The sequence below is a fragment of the Aricia agestis genome, chromosome 1 (assembly GCF_905147365.1).
Source record: "Aricia agestis chromosome 1, ilAriAges1.1, whole genome shotgun sequence".
Classification (NCBI taxonomy): Eukaryota; Metazoa; Arthropoda; class Insecta; order Lepidoptera; family Lycaenidae; genus Aricia; species Aricia agestis.
In genome coordinates, this window is record NC_056406.1 from 6,329,494 (window position 1) to 6,344,915 (window position 15,422).

Genomic DNA, 15,422 nt, shown 5'->3' on the forward strand with positions numbered 1-15,422 from the left:
ATGACTGTTTAATACGGCCTTCGTAAAAAATTCGGCTAATAATTCAATAATAATTAATTACGTAATATTTTGCCGTCAGTTTTGCGGCGTAATGCATTGAGCGATACTCGGGGAATTCCATAGTCTGTGGGTGATGCCGTGACTTTGCGCGTAAAAGGTGGTCGTGCAGGATTTGTATTTTGTTAAGATCAATACTGAATTTGTGCCTTAATTTCCTTCTCGTGGTTTACTTATGTTATATGTATATCAGATTTTAATCAATACAAGTAGGTTTGGAGCCTATTCAATACTCATATGATAAACTATAGGTACAAACACATATTTCTTTGTATTTAAGTACTAAAGTGCTTATTAATTACTAGCTGTTACCCGCGACCTCGTCCGCGTCTACAAAATGTAAAATACATAGGTAAAAAATAAAAAAGTAAAAATATGTCCTCCTCCTTTTTGGAAGTCGGTTAAAAAGTAGCCTAAGTTACTCCTTATTACATCAGCTATCTGTCAATGAAAGTCCCGTCAAAATTGGTCCAGCCATTTCGGAGATTAGCCGGAACAAACAGACAGACATACAGACAGACAAAAATTAAAAAAAAATATTTTGGTGTAAGTACCGTCTAAATATTCATATGAATGCAGTAAAAAACGGTTATTTTATTATTAACAGACACTCCAATTTTATTTAATATATATAGAAGATTATTAGTAACAATACCTAATAATAAATCAAGTCAGTATTCCAACCGCCAATTATAATTATTATAGCTTAGTTCTTAGTCCTAAACAACAAAAGCTAAAACAATAAACTTGGAAGGACACGGAGCGTTCATCTTCAGTACGGTGTACAAAATCATAAATGTCAGTCAGTTACGAAACCGAGTAGAATGTATTAGAATGTGCAGTGATGTGTAAGTGCGCGGGGTGAAGGCTGCTGACCGTACACTGTACAGGGCTGGCAGGGAGATGTTATCATTTAATCAGCGGGCCCCGTACCGAATATAGTACTCTATGATTCGGCGATAAGATTCGTTTTTGAATCTCACCTTGATAGGTAATGGATTTATTATCCACACACGTTTTTAAAGATGGCGCAAGATACACTTGTTTGAACGTTAGCTAAAAATCGTCAGTGCAAATTATAGCTATTAACTAACTACCATTTAATTTGACGTCTTACTAAATAGTTTCATGCTCATGTTCTTTGAGGAAAAAAACGTAATTCATTATTTATTTGTCACGAAGAACCTATTTAATAATTCTAATAATTTAATTTGAACAAACCTAAATAAATAAGCTGTATTAATCCCAATATAAAAAAAAATTGCGGAGAAAAAACCTATTTTATTGGAGTATACTTGTAAATTGTTATTAAATAATGAAATGGAATAAAAATACATTATTTGAGAACTATTTAGTGGCAGCCCTATTCGAAGAGCTACTTAGCGTAATAATTAGAATTGTTATGTGAATCGGCGCGGTGCCTCCATGAACGCTCTCCATTATTCTCTAAAGTACTCTAAAGTCTAAACCTTTGTCTGACGTAACGACTTGTCCCTCGGAATTGCTCTAAAAGTGTCGACAAAGTGATTAATTAATTTAAAACTTATTCTAAACAAGGCCTTTGCATCCGATGTGGATGATATCATATATACCTATACAGAATTTTCAGACCGAAATAACCACTCTTCAAATAGGACTAAATTTTAAATGTCCGTATGGTTATTTTTGTTGAGCGGGACAGCACGATTAAGAGAGGATTGTATTTGTAACTACCTAATTTGTTAGTTCATCTTAACTGTAACTAAGATAATACTGCAGTAGTACATTAAATCCACTTCATATATTAATAACTTCTATCAAACTAGAAGTACATTTTTTTGATAATAAAATATTATATTGTGTGTTCTACTTAGTTTAGCAAAGTCGAAGTAGAAAGAGCTTTTTCATACAATTAAAAGTTTTTAAACGTTCACAAAGTTACCTATATATTTATGACACAAATATAATTAAATTACGGTAATAACAATTTAAATACGTCATTTAAACGTGTTGTATAACTTAAAGGAAACTTAAGTTAATTTTATCTTGAGGTTAATGAATAGAGCGTTTAGTGGGAAAGTAATGCGAAAGATCTTAGTCGAGATACCTCGACAAAGTGAAAAAAAAAACTGTAACCGTTACAGTTTATACGAAGTAAGGTCATGTTACTGAATATCAAAAGTAATTACTTGATTTTCTTTATGAAATAAGGGGGCAAACGAGCAAACGGGTCACCTGATGGAAAGCAACTTCCGTCGCCCATGGACACTGGCAGCATCAGAAGAGCTGCAGGTGCGTTGCCGGCCTTTTAAGGGGTAATAGGGGAGGGTACGAAAGGGAATAGGGGAGGGTACGGAAGGAAATAGAGGAGGGTAGGGAAAGGAAAAGGGTAGGGGATTGGGCCTCCGGTAAACTCACTCACTCGGCGAAACACAGCGGGAGCGCTGTTTCACGCCGGTCTTCTGTGAGGACGTGGTATTTCTCCGGTCGAGCCGGCCCATTCGTGCCGAAGCATGGCTCTCCCACGTCAAAAATTTTGGCTACGAATATATTATTAAAATTTATATTCTGATGTTTTACTGCTTATTTTTTATTTCTTGATGTAGGTACTACTATCGAAATAGTTTGGTAATTGTAAGTTAATTCTACGATATTTTTTTTACAGTACGTATATTATATCTACGTAAATTTTGACATATACAATATACCTACATACAAACTAACATTATAAATTGCTATGGAAAAAAACTTTGAGTCACGGAAACAGATATAGGAGAGATCTTATTGCAGCAAAGTTTACAAACGAATTTCGGCACAACAAAGTTGCGGGCAACATCTTGTTACAATGTGGAATAAATCAGCGACCTCTGAGTCCTAATACGTAGAGCAAACAACAGAGATGTGTTTATTTAATCCGCTGTTTTACACAGTAGCAAACAACACCATAGTAATTCCAAACACACAAACCGTGGACACGCTGTCGACTTGCCAATTATCACTTGCTTGCCCATCCTTCACCACTCTACAAAAATGTACGGTCTTACTACAAAAGATTTAAACACCTGTTGAACAGTTGATTAGAAAGAAAATCAGTACAAAATGGTCTCAAAACAACTGTTCAATAGATGTTTAAATCTTTTGTGGTAAGACCAATAGAGTTTGAGGAAAAACTCTATCCTTCGTTTGCGGGATACAGATTTTTATTCTAATACTAGCTGACTCGGCAAAGGTTGTTTTGCCAATTGCCATATAAGTCATTTCTAGTATCAATATAAAAAGTATATTAAAACCTATTCTCAGGCCTGAGGAATGTACATACAAAATTTCAAATCGTTTGAGCCGTTTTAGAGGAGTTTGCACACAAACACTGTGACACGAGAATTTTATATATTAGATAAAAATAAACAGGCTGTTGCTACGTTAAAATATTAATACACTATTTATGTAAGCTAGAATTTACTACATTTGTATTAACAGTCACCATATTTACAATTATTTTAGTAAAGTTGTGAATTATACGGCGTAAAACCACGCTACAAGAGATCGGTCTTGAAGAATACTGGACTATCAATATGTCTAGCGTGTAAAACCAGTATTAAAAAGTGTACCGAGATTCACTAAGTCTAACAATTTTTTTATTTCCTCTATTGTTTTGTATTAAGGTTACATAAACATATGAATACGATTGTACAATATGCGGTAACGATTGCATCGGCAAGTAGGCATTATTAGATTTAAATCAGTTAAACCAACATTGTAATAGGTTAGTACGAGTTCATACCAATATACACTTTGACCATGCATCTTACATAACGTGACCTTTCGTTTTGCAACGCCATCGCATCTATAATGTAACATTTGTTCATCCCATTTTCCTAGTGTGACCTTTTCTTTATAATTATTCAATATTGCAAGTCGTGTGATAGGTCTTGATGCAATAGCGGAATAGAATTCATTGATTTTACCTTTGTTGCCGATAAAATAAATGTTAACGTGCAATTTGATGCTAATGAAAACAACATTTGAATCTTGACCAAATTAATGTGCCTTGGTATGGACATATTTATTAAGTATTTAAATTGGTAGCATTATTATAGGTCGCATGAGTTAAAACGGAGTTGAATCTGAAGAAACCCGTGGCTAACGTAATCTTCCCCTTGTCTCAAGCGTCAGATGCACGTTCATGCCTGAACCTGGGTTCTCGGATACTAACAAAAAGCAGTACTAATGCCAGTTCGGAAAAACCATAACAATACATCTCGAAAGATCGATGACCAAGTCGGGACTAGACTTGCATCTCATGCGATTACTCATACGATATACCGTTAGCAAATAAATCAATATTATGTTTGTTAAATTTTGACAAGTGTATCGGAGTAACTGGGAGGGCGACGACCTCCGTATAATAGATATTTAATATAAGATCAACGTGCTATCTGAATCGACAATATTATACTGTCTAACTACCGTAACATCGGTCAAAATAGCTTTGAAAATATTATGTACGGTCATCTATTAAATGCTACAATGGTATCGAATATCTTTCATGCAGAGACATACAGTTACTCTTTACTATTTATTAAAGAAAGAATATAACATAATATGATGACCGATCCCACCTTTAAGAAGGGAGATATTATGTAATAAGTATCTTGTTCTTTATAAAATATTCGCCCATGTCAAAGGTTAAAATAAATATAGTAGAGTCGCGTTCAGTTTTAGAAAAAATATTGAAAGTTTTAAATTTCGAAATACAGCTAGGAACTTATTAGATAAATTGCAACAAAATCAATAATTGAGCGATTGCATTACCTTGATACTTGCCTTGACTGCAACGAATTTTAGATTTGAAGATTACAGAGTGCGTTGACGTTTTAAATGGTTCGGCCTAGATGTGGGTTTGTTTAACGGAAAATACAGTAGGTACCGATACACAAACGTGTTGATTAAACGCGCTCACACCTCGATGTTCAGTTTACTAATTATTTATTATACAAAACAAACATATTCACCGTTTCTGAACGACTTTAATGCTTGTTTGTTATTCGAATTTTTTAAATGTTTGCACCTAGTATTTAGATATTACTAATGGACGCTCTCATGTTAAGTTCAAAATAACAGTGAAGAGAATTTTACTACCTAATTAAAACTACATATGATACTCATTGATGGAGTGGTTTACTTGTCGGTTCCAAGATTCAATTATACAACAATGCCTAATTATACTCTAATTGATAACATTAGCCGCTAAACTGCCCGTTACAGTAACGAGTCGTTCCAAAAAGCAATCATTTCACAACATAGCCCGCGGCCTCTAGTTACACCATTAAAAAAGCTAATCTGTCATTCGATATAAACTCTATGATCGGGGCTGAAACATGAAAGTTTACGGCATAATTACACAAATTACCGTACAGACGTTATGTAGCAAACATTAAATGGCACTTATTATTACTTATACAACCATTACCTGCTTTATCATGTTGGTAAATTACAATTTCCATGTCAATTAAAAAAGCTGTTTGCTGCGCTTGTACGTTAGGTATTAATTTAAATAATGTCATTTGTTATGTACCGCATTCGTAAATTGATAATTTGGTCCACATTAATGTTTGACCCAGTTATTTAATGTTTGGTTAGTTAAAAGTAATCTTTAATGCGTCTATCAGTACAATCCTATAATGATTCAGCACTTGGCCGAAATTAGAACTACCACCGCCATCATGTAAAGTATGAAAACTTGAGAAACAGCTTCACACTCAGCTGCTATCAATGTCAAGCAAGCGCCTACTGACGTTGCTGGTAAAGTTATCCATTGGTATAGCCATCGATTCTTGCGAATGTTAAAAAGTTATATTGTGATATGACCGTGAGAGGTACTTTTATGACGCCAGCAAAATGTATGTTATATTGGAGTTATCTTATAGAAGTGTAGTCAAAAAGATGATTAATTTTACGCTTTAGCCATGCATACAAAATTTAATAATTATTATCATAATATTATAGCAACGTATAAACTATAAAAACATACAATTTAACGCATACCTGTTTGCTATGATCTAATTTAGTTCTGATATAAGGCGCGATTTTTAAATGTCAAGAAATTGACATTAGGCAAGGCCAACGTCGCGTCGGAATGTCCAAAAAAGGTGGCAATTAATTCCATACTAGTATTTAGAGGATCCTTGACTGGTTACACTTGGAGACATATTTATAAGTTTAATGCTGTTTACGGACGCTTCTGCCGACCGGGTTACATATTCAAATAAAATTAAGGTAAGTAAACATGCAAATGTCACGCTGCGCCCCCAAAAGCGTATAGTAGAGTTTGCGGAAGAAACTCACCATCAAGTGATATCATATTATAACTAATACCTAGTACAGTGCGAACAACGTCTTAACTCACCATACAGCAGTATTAGTGCTAATTCCACCCTTAGTGATTACATATCTTTATATTTCTTCGACTCTATCTATTTAGGCAAGGCATCTAATGTCTATATGTTACATATTACAGGATTTTAAAACTAAGTATAAATAACTACATTTTTTTCTAGTTTTCTTTCCACAGAAGAAAAATCACTATCTCCTTATAATATAACTGTCGTTACATAGCAGATGTCGACAATACTTCGAATGTATTCTTATACTATATTACAATTTAATACAACATGTATGCTTTAATACAACATGTATAACTTACTAATTTCAAAACCCGTATGTTTTTAATCTGGTGTACCATGTAACGATCCATAATATAATGAATCCGTCTGCATGATGAAAATGTGAGTTTTGAGTTCCTGTAAACAGATATACAAGTAGAGAGGTTTGACATTTGCGTTTATTGCTACAATTGCTCGGTATCAAAGGTTTCGGTTCCTCCGGCGCCGTGACTGAGTTGTAACTGTTCACTTCTAAAGTTCCTTAAATCCTAATAAACACTTCGATTGAATATTTCGTAACTTATTCGCTAGATGATACTAGTTGTTGCCCGCAGCTATGTTCCGCTGAAATTGGTTAACGCGCGGGAATCTTTCATATTCAATGTCTTTTGCCGGGATACCAAATAACCATCATACCCATTGAAATTAATTCAGCGGCTTGAGCTTGAAAAGGTAACAGATAGATAGAGATAAACTTTCGCTTTCATAATATTAGATTGTGTATCTAGATTCTAGGTATTCAATGAACTAAAAATTTTCGTTGCAATAAAATTAAAGCATTTTCAAATCGGGCTAAGGATATTTAACATACACGGTCTGAAAGAATGTAGCCTTTACAACATAGGAATTCAAGTTAAAAACTAAGTAACTGGATTTGTATTACACAAAGTTGTATAACAATACGTAATAAATACAAGCAAATGTAAATTGTGTTCTACTGAACAGGAAAAGGGTCGATTTTCGCGCGACCAGACACCGAACCGAACTCTGAAATGTAGAGCGCAGAGACTACGTAACGTTTCATTAACTTTTTTCTTTGTTTATTTAAAAAGAACTCTGTCACGAAAGCTCGGGATACTAGTAACGTTAGTTAAAGTTATCTTATTATATGGTAACTCATCAATGATGATAATTAGCAAGCCGTTTTAGACATTTTTGTGCAGCAAGTACCTACACAAAAATATCAAAAGGTAAAACAGATTTCATGATGACGCTGTATACACTCTGATGTTTAGCGGGCTTATGAAGATACTCGTACTTTGAGTCCCGGGAAAGGATAGCATAATTTTATTCCGAAAAATTCCCTCGTGATAATCGAATTTTTACACAACTAGTCAAAAATATAGACAGTCTTACTACAAAAGATTTAAACACCTGTTGAACAGTTGATTAGAGAAAAATTCAATACAAAATGGTCTCAAAACAACTGTTCAACAGATATTTAGTTTTTTGTGGTAAGACCGATAGTGTTTACTATCGCCATGCCACGTATGTCAAATCCCGTAGGTACATTTTCTCTAACTTCGCTATCACAACTATCAAGTTTTAGTAGCGAAATTAGAATTCGCCTAAACCAGTGAATCATATGCTTCCCAGATCCATCTGTCTATGACGGTCGCGTGCTGGTCACGTACCGCGTCCGTACCGTACCGCGTACGTGCGGGCCGCGCTGAGATAATACTCGTAACACCGATATTGTGTAACATCTTATCACACTGTCATATCGCCAGTCGCTACTATATATAGATACAACAATCGCAAGTGGACCCGTTTGCTTCAGTTGTTGTTGGTTGGGGGTTAATTACGTGAGGCATTTTGGTAGAAGGAAGGGTATTAATGTAGGAATTATAGATGCGGAAGGTCACTATATCCCACCAAGGGATAGGGAGGGTCAAAAGTCATCAAAACGTCGAACGTCATTATTAATAGATACCTTTTGGATCTCTAAAATTAAATAAAATGTTTATGTCCAAAACATTAATCATTATTATTTAGATGACGCCAGCAACTCCGTTGCGCCATAACTCGTTTATCGCGCGAGAACCGTACATTTTTTTGGGATAAAAAGTACCCTATGTTTTTTCCTGGGACTCTAAGTATCTTCATACCAAATTTAATCAAAATCAGTTCAGCGGTTCGGGCGTGCAGAAGTAATGTCAGACACACTCACATTTATAATATTTAGGGCCTGTTTCACCTCTTCCTGATAAGTGACGAATAGGCTATCCACCTATTGAATTGACAGTTCAAGTATGGAGAATCTGTCAAAAAAGCTGTAAATAGCCTATTCGGCACTTTATCAGAAAGTGGTGAAACAGGCCCTAAGTATGGCAGTATGGAGATATTACTTATATACTTGTTTAATTCGCAGCCATCTGGTTGCCTTGCGCTAGCAAAAAGTCCTAGATTCTAGAAGATATTCGTCTATAGTAAAAAAAAAATTAAGTTGGCACCAGCGGTCATTGACCTTTCTAGACTAAGAGCTATGTGAAAAATGCTCTCACTGTATTCTGTTAACTGAAACTCTTATAAAGACACAGACTATTATACATTTATCGGAAAACCTCTTGGTAATTCTAAGTTTGATAATCTCCAACTATTTATGAGTTTAAAGTAATAAAATTCGTACTGTGTTCACATCGTGTATGCAAAATACGATATTATCCTTATGCTAAGTACTCACATACGGTTTTACTCCAAATCAAGCACAAACCACCGTGTGGACCGCAAAACTAACAGCTCGAAGGCTCGCATCGAACCAGCTCGAAGGCTTGCATCAAACCGGCTCGATGGGATTAAATATATCTAATTTCTTTCGATTTGGAGTAAAACTATCGAGCAATGCTGAAAGTATGGACGAAAGCCCGAGCCATGGTTTTTACCTATTCTACGTGATTGCTCGATCGAGCAAAACCACAACAAAATTTCGTTAGTGGAGTATACTTCACTAGTTGAATTTAGGCTATAGCCTTTTTGTAACAATTTTATGTAGTAAAAACGCAAAAATTGTTGACGTTGAAGAGCAAATCAATGAATTTACCCACATTGTTACTAATTAGGCGATGTGTACCGGTAGCCTCCCCATACCTATGCGCCGGAGATGCGTAATTGCATTTCCCCAACGATAACAAAAAAGTTTCAGCTTACTCCTGCCAAAAACCACAGAAACCGGGCACACCTACGGGTGACGAGCAGTACTAGTTGCTACCAATTGATTGGGCCCACCAGCTCTAAAAGTTAAAACATTTTAAATAGTAAAAAGATTTAATGGAGGATTAGCAAAAACTTTGAGATTGGTACAAAACAAAAAACTCTAGTCTACTTTCCGGTCTCTACTCTTCCGGTTTTGATTGCGAAAGATACATTTCTTTATGTCTTTTGGTAAATGGTATCCTCCAACTCCTAATATGAAATATGAGCCTCGTGGCACTAATTTTTGATTGGTCCTAGTTTAAGTAATTTTCGATAGTGTATTACAGCAATACTGTGGTTGGCCAAACTCGTCAAAACAAAGTTATTCAACAATAATCACTTAAGTCTTAACACATAAACCGCGAATTTAAATTAATGCAATATTTGTGTTAATTACACTTAATTCGCATTAAATTAAAATTAAGTAACAAAAAGTGGCCGACCGCATTACGAATTTATTTTATTACTTAGTTAAGTATTTAGTAACCTTACTGTGTTCTCTGCAAAGTAGATTTCGAAGAGATTAAAGATGAGTCATCAAAAATTATACATATTTTATGGAAAGGTTTATTTTTCAACCGACTTCCAAAAAGGAGGAGGTTATATGTTCGTCTGTTTTTAACCGACTTCCAAAAAGGAGTAGGTTATATGTTCGGCTGCTTTTTTTATTATTTTTTTACTTCAACATTGGCATTTTGCTCCACACTGCACGTCACCCGTTATAGGTGTGCCCGGTTTCTGGGTTTTTGGCAGGAGTAAGTTGAATCTTTTTTTTTTATCCTTGCGGAAATGCAATTACGCATCCCCGGCGTCATGGGGAGGGCTACCGGGGTATGTGGGACTCCCTGGGTTCGGAGGGCCGCGCCCGAGCATACCCACTAAAACCCCAACGAGTGTTCCTACTTTCCGCTTTAGGCAGAGCCACGGGATAGGCGGGATACACAACCGCGATTAAGATTATGGAGTTGAACCTGATTATTTTAATTGATTAAATTGTGAGCGATTGTCAAAAATGAACTAAGGAATGAATTACCTACAAGATGCGCGCTATTTAATTACTAAACAGTGGATAAATAAAATAAACTGAATAAAACACAACATGCACCCAAGCAGGTGGCGGACCTGTGTAATTTGGTCACGTGATGTCAAACCCATGCCTCAGATCACAGCTACTTAAACAATGAATTGACTTAATCCGACCAATTGACGTAGGTCCTTTAACTGCCTATGAATCTATCTTCGATAGCACATTAAAATAAAATTGCTCAATATCAGCAATTTTCTAATTAAGGTGTATCGAATTAACGATTAACCCATTGTCGTCACTTGTGCAACAATTGGCAACACTCATTTGGATGGTAATTAAGTCTAGTGATGGGACACGCGGTGACTGGAGTGCATATCTGATCGATACAAGGCTACTCACTAGTTTTTGTTCACATAAAAATAGTCGCTCGTATTTTAAAGTAATGTGAGATTAAGTTTTTCTTTCTTCATATTCATTTTAATTGACTTCCAAAAAGGGTTTGTACTTTATTATTTTCTGTGCGATAAAAATAAAAATGTTTATTTTATATGTGACTTTTATGTGTTAAAGTTAACCCCGGATTAAACGTTATCTCTTTCGTAAAATATAATATGAAGAATGTAAGAATAACACACTATTTAACCCGGTATTAACTTAAACCTGGATCTGCGGGAGTAGACCTTAGGTAGGTAAATAAAAATAGACAAAAAAGTAAGTGAAGCATAATTTTTCTTCACATATTTTTGTATTATGTGTATCCCGCATTAGTCTTTATCTATTCTTATATATAAAATTCTCGTGTCACAATGTTGGTTACCGTACTCCTCCGAAAAGGCTTTACTGATTTTTACCAAATTTTATATGCATATTCAGTAGGTCTGAGTATCGGCTACTGGCTATTTTTTATATTAATAAGTGCATTTGTTGAATAAATAATGGTAAATTATTGCAACTCGAGATTGACGGCGACCATTTTTTGTGCGACGGGATAGCGATGGACGTTGTATTGGTGCCAAACTTATTTAGTCACTTCAATAAAATAATAATATGGGCGAAATACTTTATATGGCAAAGCAACGTTTGCCGGGACAGCTAGTATTTTATAACATTCAAGAGCAAATAAGTTTTATACAATTTAATTGAAGGAAGTCATTCGGGCTTATTTTACACGTAACTTTATTAAAGTAGCAGGAAATTAGAACGACAGTAAAATTAGAATCATGAGCGAATGAACACCGTAGTTCGTACCTCTTACATCATTTGAAAGTTCATGCGATCATAATAATTGTATCTTATGTCAGGCTGACGGGCGACGGCACATCTCTAGTGATGCACCGATTGCGGAATTAAAATGTCAGATGTCTGACCTGTCAGATGCAAAAATAACGGGAAAAATGTACGGCAAATACTTTCTAAACCTAATTGCAAAAAAATTGAGCAATACATTGTGATTCTGCTGATTATAATATTTTGTTATCAATGCAGGAAAGGTTGAATTTAACCCTCTGACTATATTAATATTTTGAGCAATACAATGGTATGCAAGTATTTAGTTCTAAAAGTAAATAACACATAAGGTTTGGTAGAATTATATTAAGGTTGTTTGGGTGGACATAAGCCTAGTTATATATCTACATTTTCTGAACTTCTACGACGGCATAGTCAAGGTTAGCCGAGGTGTAAATATTATGGCTAAAGTATAAAAAGGCTTTGCTGTAAGTAATATTCATGATAGTATACCTAATATTGATAGTAAAATTATTCCAACTAGGAAAACACTTAATAGCCAAGGGACATATTTTTATATGTTAAAGGAATACGCTAAAAGCTATGAACAGCATAAACATTGAATAATTTTAAATAAACATAAATAAATTTACCATGAAATTAATTTAAACTATTTAAACATAAACATATACATATACATCATAATATTGTTAAAATTTAAATTTTAACAATATTATGATGTATCGTTTTTTAAATTGTGTTATTAATTATAATTTTATGTCCAAATTTAAATAAATACTTAAAATATTTTACTAAATGGCGCCTGAACGACATTTAAACATAAATAAGTTGATGATATTATGCATGAGATAACATAAAACATACATAATATAACATAACAATAACATAAAATAGTTATTGACTGCACTCAATTAAAGTTTTAATGTAAATAGAATTTGAATATCAAAGTTTTATGAAGGTTCACGTTATTTTAAAGCAGTGTTTTTCAACCTGTAGGTTGCGGGTCGTGACCCCCTGGGAGATCGCCATAGGTCGAGAGAACTACTTATTAAAAAAAAATGAAGATTAAAAAATATGTAATAATCTAAGACGTATCATCATAATATTAATACGCGAACAAAAAACTTTGTAACCCTTTTTACGAAAAATGGGGAAACGTAGGAGCATGAAATTTTGCACAGTAATTATAGTTTATATGGTGAAGTAGTGCATCGAACTAATATTATTTTGAAATTATGCTTTTATCATACATTTTTTTAACAAATAAAACATTACCCACACTACAACACACATACATGAGCAATGACAGATTTTTGAGTGGCAAGCATACGAATTATACTCTTTTATTTATGATTGAAGTCAGTTGACAACAAGTTGACAAATTGAAAATAGATTAAAGTTTTTTTTTTATTGAATCTAAGATACTATTAGACAATGCTTACTTGGCCAGTCTGAGATCAGCTGAGTCCCAGAGACAAGAGTTGAAAAAAAATGATAAAGTCAATATTTTTACAAAATATAGGTAGTAGTCCTAATGTCGCTAAAAATAAGGTCGAATTTCTACCATTGGGCGATCTCTAGTAAGATTAAAAGAAAAGGATGGGGACAGGAGCTTCGCGATTTTTTTATACCAGGGGGTTGCATTTTAAAAAAGGCTGAAAAACACTATTTTAGAGGATAAAAATGACTAATTAAGATATAGCTCGAACAGTAATTCAGAAAGCGAAGTGAAAAAAAAGGTCTTTCAGCGCCGCTACTTTTACAGTGAACTGTCCGCAGGGAACACGTACACCCCTAAAGTATTATCACTTAGTTTTGTTACACCCTGTAGAAAATTATGTTTTTAAAACATATTCTCAAAACATACTTTTCTAGGTTTTCATTATTTCGTTCTGATTAGACTTCCTTAGTTACACACAGTTGTCTAATGTCTATACAGTGTCATGCACACACACTCTTTGGCATGTGTATGCTCATTATTATACAATATACATACATAAGCACACATACTTCGGAAGTGCCACACACATGTTTTGGCCTGTGTGCAAAGTACCACACACACATAAGCCGCGCACGTTCACTTTCCACCGGTCCCATGTGTTATTGTTGGTGTTTTTATGAAGGGAATGTGTTTTGTTCTTCCTTTTGTACTCGATACATTGTGATACAATAATTACAAACCTTTTAGAGCACAATTGAGATCTCCCCGATATAATTGGTGTGGAGAATGACACCAATAAAACAAGTACACGTATAATAGAACAAGGTATTTAATAGATGGATAGAAGATAAATGATCATGAATAAAATATTAAGCTCGATGAACTGGATCTTTTTCATTGCCTTTCCTTTCCTTTCCTTTCCTTTCCTCTGGGAAGGAAATTGTTGAACTCAAGTCTTTCTTAGAGAAAGATAATTTTCAGAAATATATGGAGTTTGACTAAAAACTCTGATCCTTTTAGAAATAAGGCTGTTGCTAGTCGTCCGGTAATTCGTCCGATAATCGGACGACTAAGCTTTATTTTATTCATCCGGTAATCGGACGACGACTAGACACTTCGTAGAAATAAAGTCATAAATCTAGAACTGTCAGTGATTGTACTATTTTTTTTTCATAAAAAATTAACGAGTTTCATTCCAGGCCATTTAGCCGCCAAAACTTTTTCGTTATCGCTTCGTTAAAGAATCGTTAACCAAAATGTATGGAATTGACATAAGCGTTCGTTAATAAGATGTTGACGTTCGACTCGTCTTATGTCAATTCCATACATTTTGATAGACGATTCTATAAAGAAGCGATAAAGAAAAGATCATCGCTCATCCCCCTGGAGTATCAGCTGAAGTAAAAGGGAACAGCATGAGTAAACCCATACTAAAAAGTACATTTAAACGTCGCCTATGTAGTTTTCCGTTTAAATTAATTGAAGATTAAGTATTAATGACAATTGCTCTGTACAAAATATTTTATACAGTAGGCCTTTGATATTTAATCAACACAGAAATGTGGTATAATCATCAAATTATTCTAATTTGAACTAATGACTACCGGTGACCCTAATGTTTACAACAAATTAGTATAAATTGTTCATCAATTACTATTATAAGGTCAGTAACATTTTTGGCAAACGATCAATTGCTAAAGTTACTGTAATGTCAATGTCAAAATGTTAACTAGGTTAATACGTGTGTCCAAGGCCCAATATTATGCATTAAACTATAATGAACAGTGATGAATAAAATTAGTCTTGCTCTTGCTTTTTTTTGCAAGACCAAGACCAAGGGTCAATTCAGACCGCAAAGCGACGAGGCGAGTCGACGCGCGGCGCGGCATAAAGTATGGATTTGACAGATTTCAATTGGACGAGGCGACATGCCAATCTGTCAATTCAGTACAAATTTAGAAATGCATCTACGCGTCGCGTTACGGTCTGAATCAACCCCAATACTGCAAGACCATGAGTATAATTAGTGTAGGTC

The 15,422-nt window shown here is 34.6% G+C and overlaps 1 protein-coding gene across 8 annotated transcripts in view; it reads left to right on the forward strand.

Moving 5' to 3' along the window:
* LOC121734375 (A disintegrin and metalloproteinase with thrombospondin motifs 1) overlaps positions 1-15,422 on the forward strand; it is a 129,249-nt gene that overhangs the window by 12,770 nt on the left and 101,057 nt on the right. The window contains exon 2 of one of the 8 annotated variants that reach the window (XM_042124971.1): positions 11,791-11,793. The exons of the other annotated variants lie outside the window; for them this stretch is intronic. The gene's annotated coding sequence lies outside the window, so the exon portion shown is untranslated. The remainder of the gene's footprint in view (positions 1-11,790; positions 11,794-15,422) is intronic. 8 annotated transcript variants of the gene reach the window in all.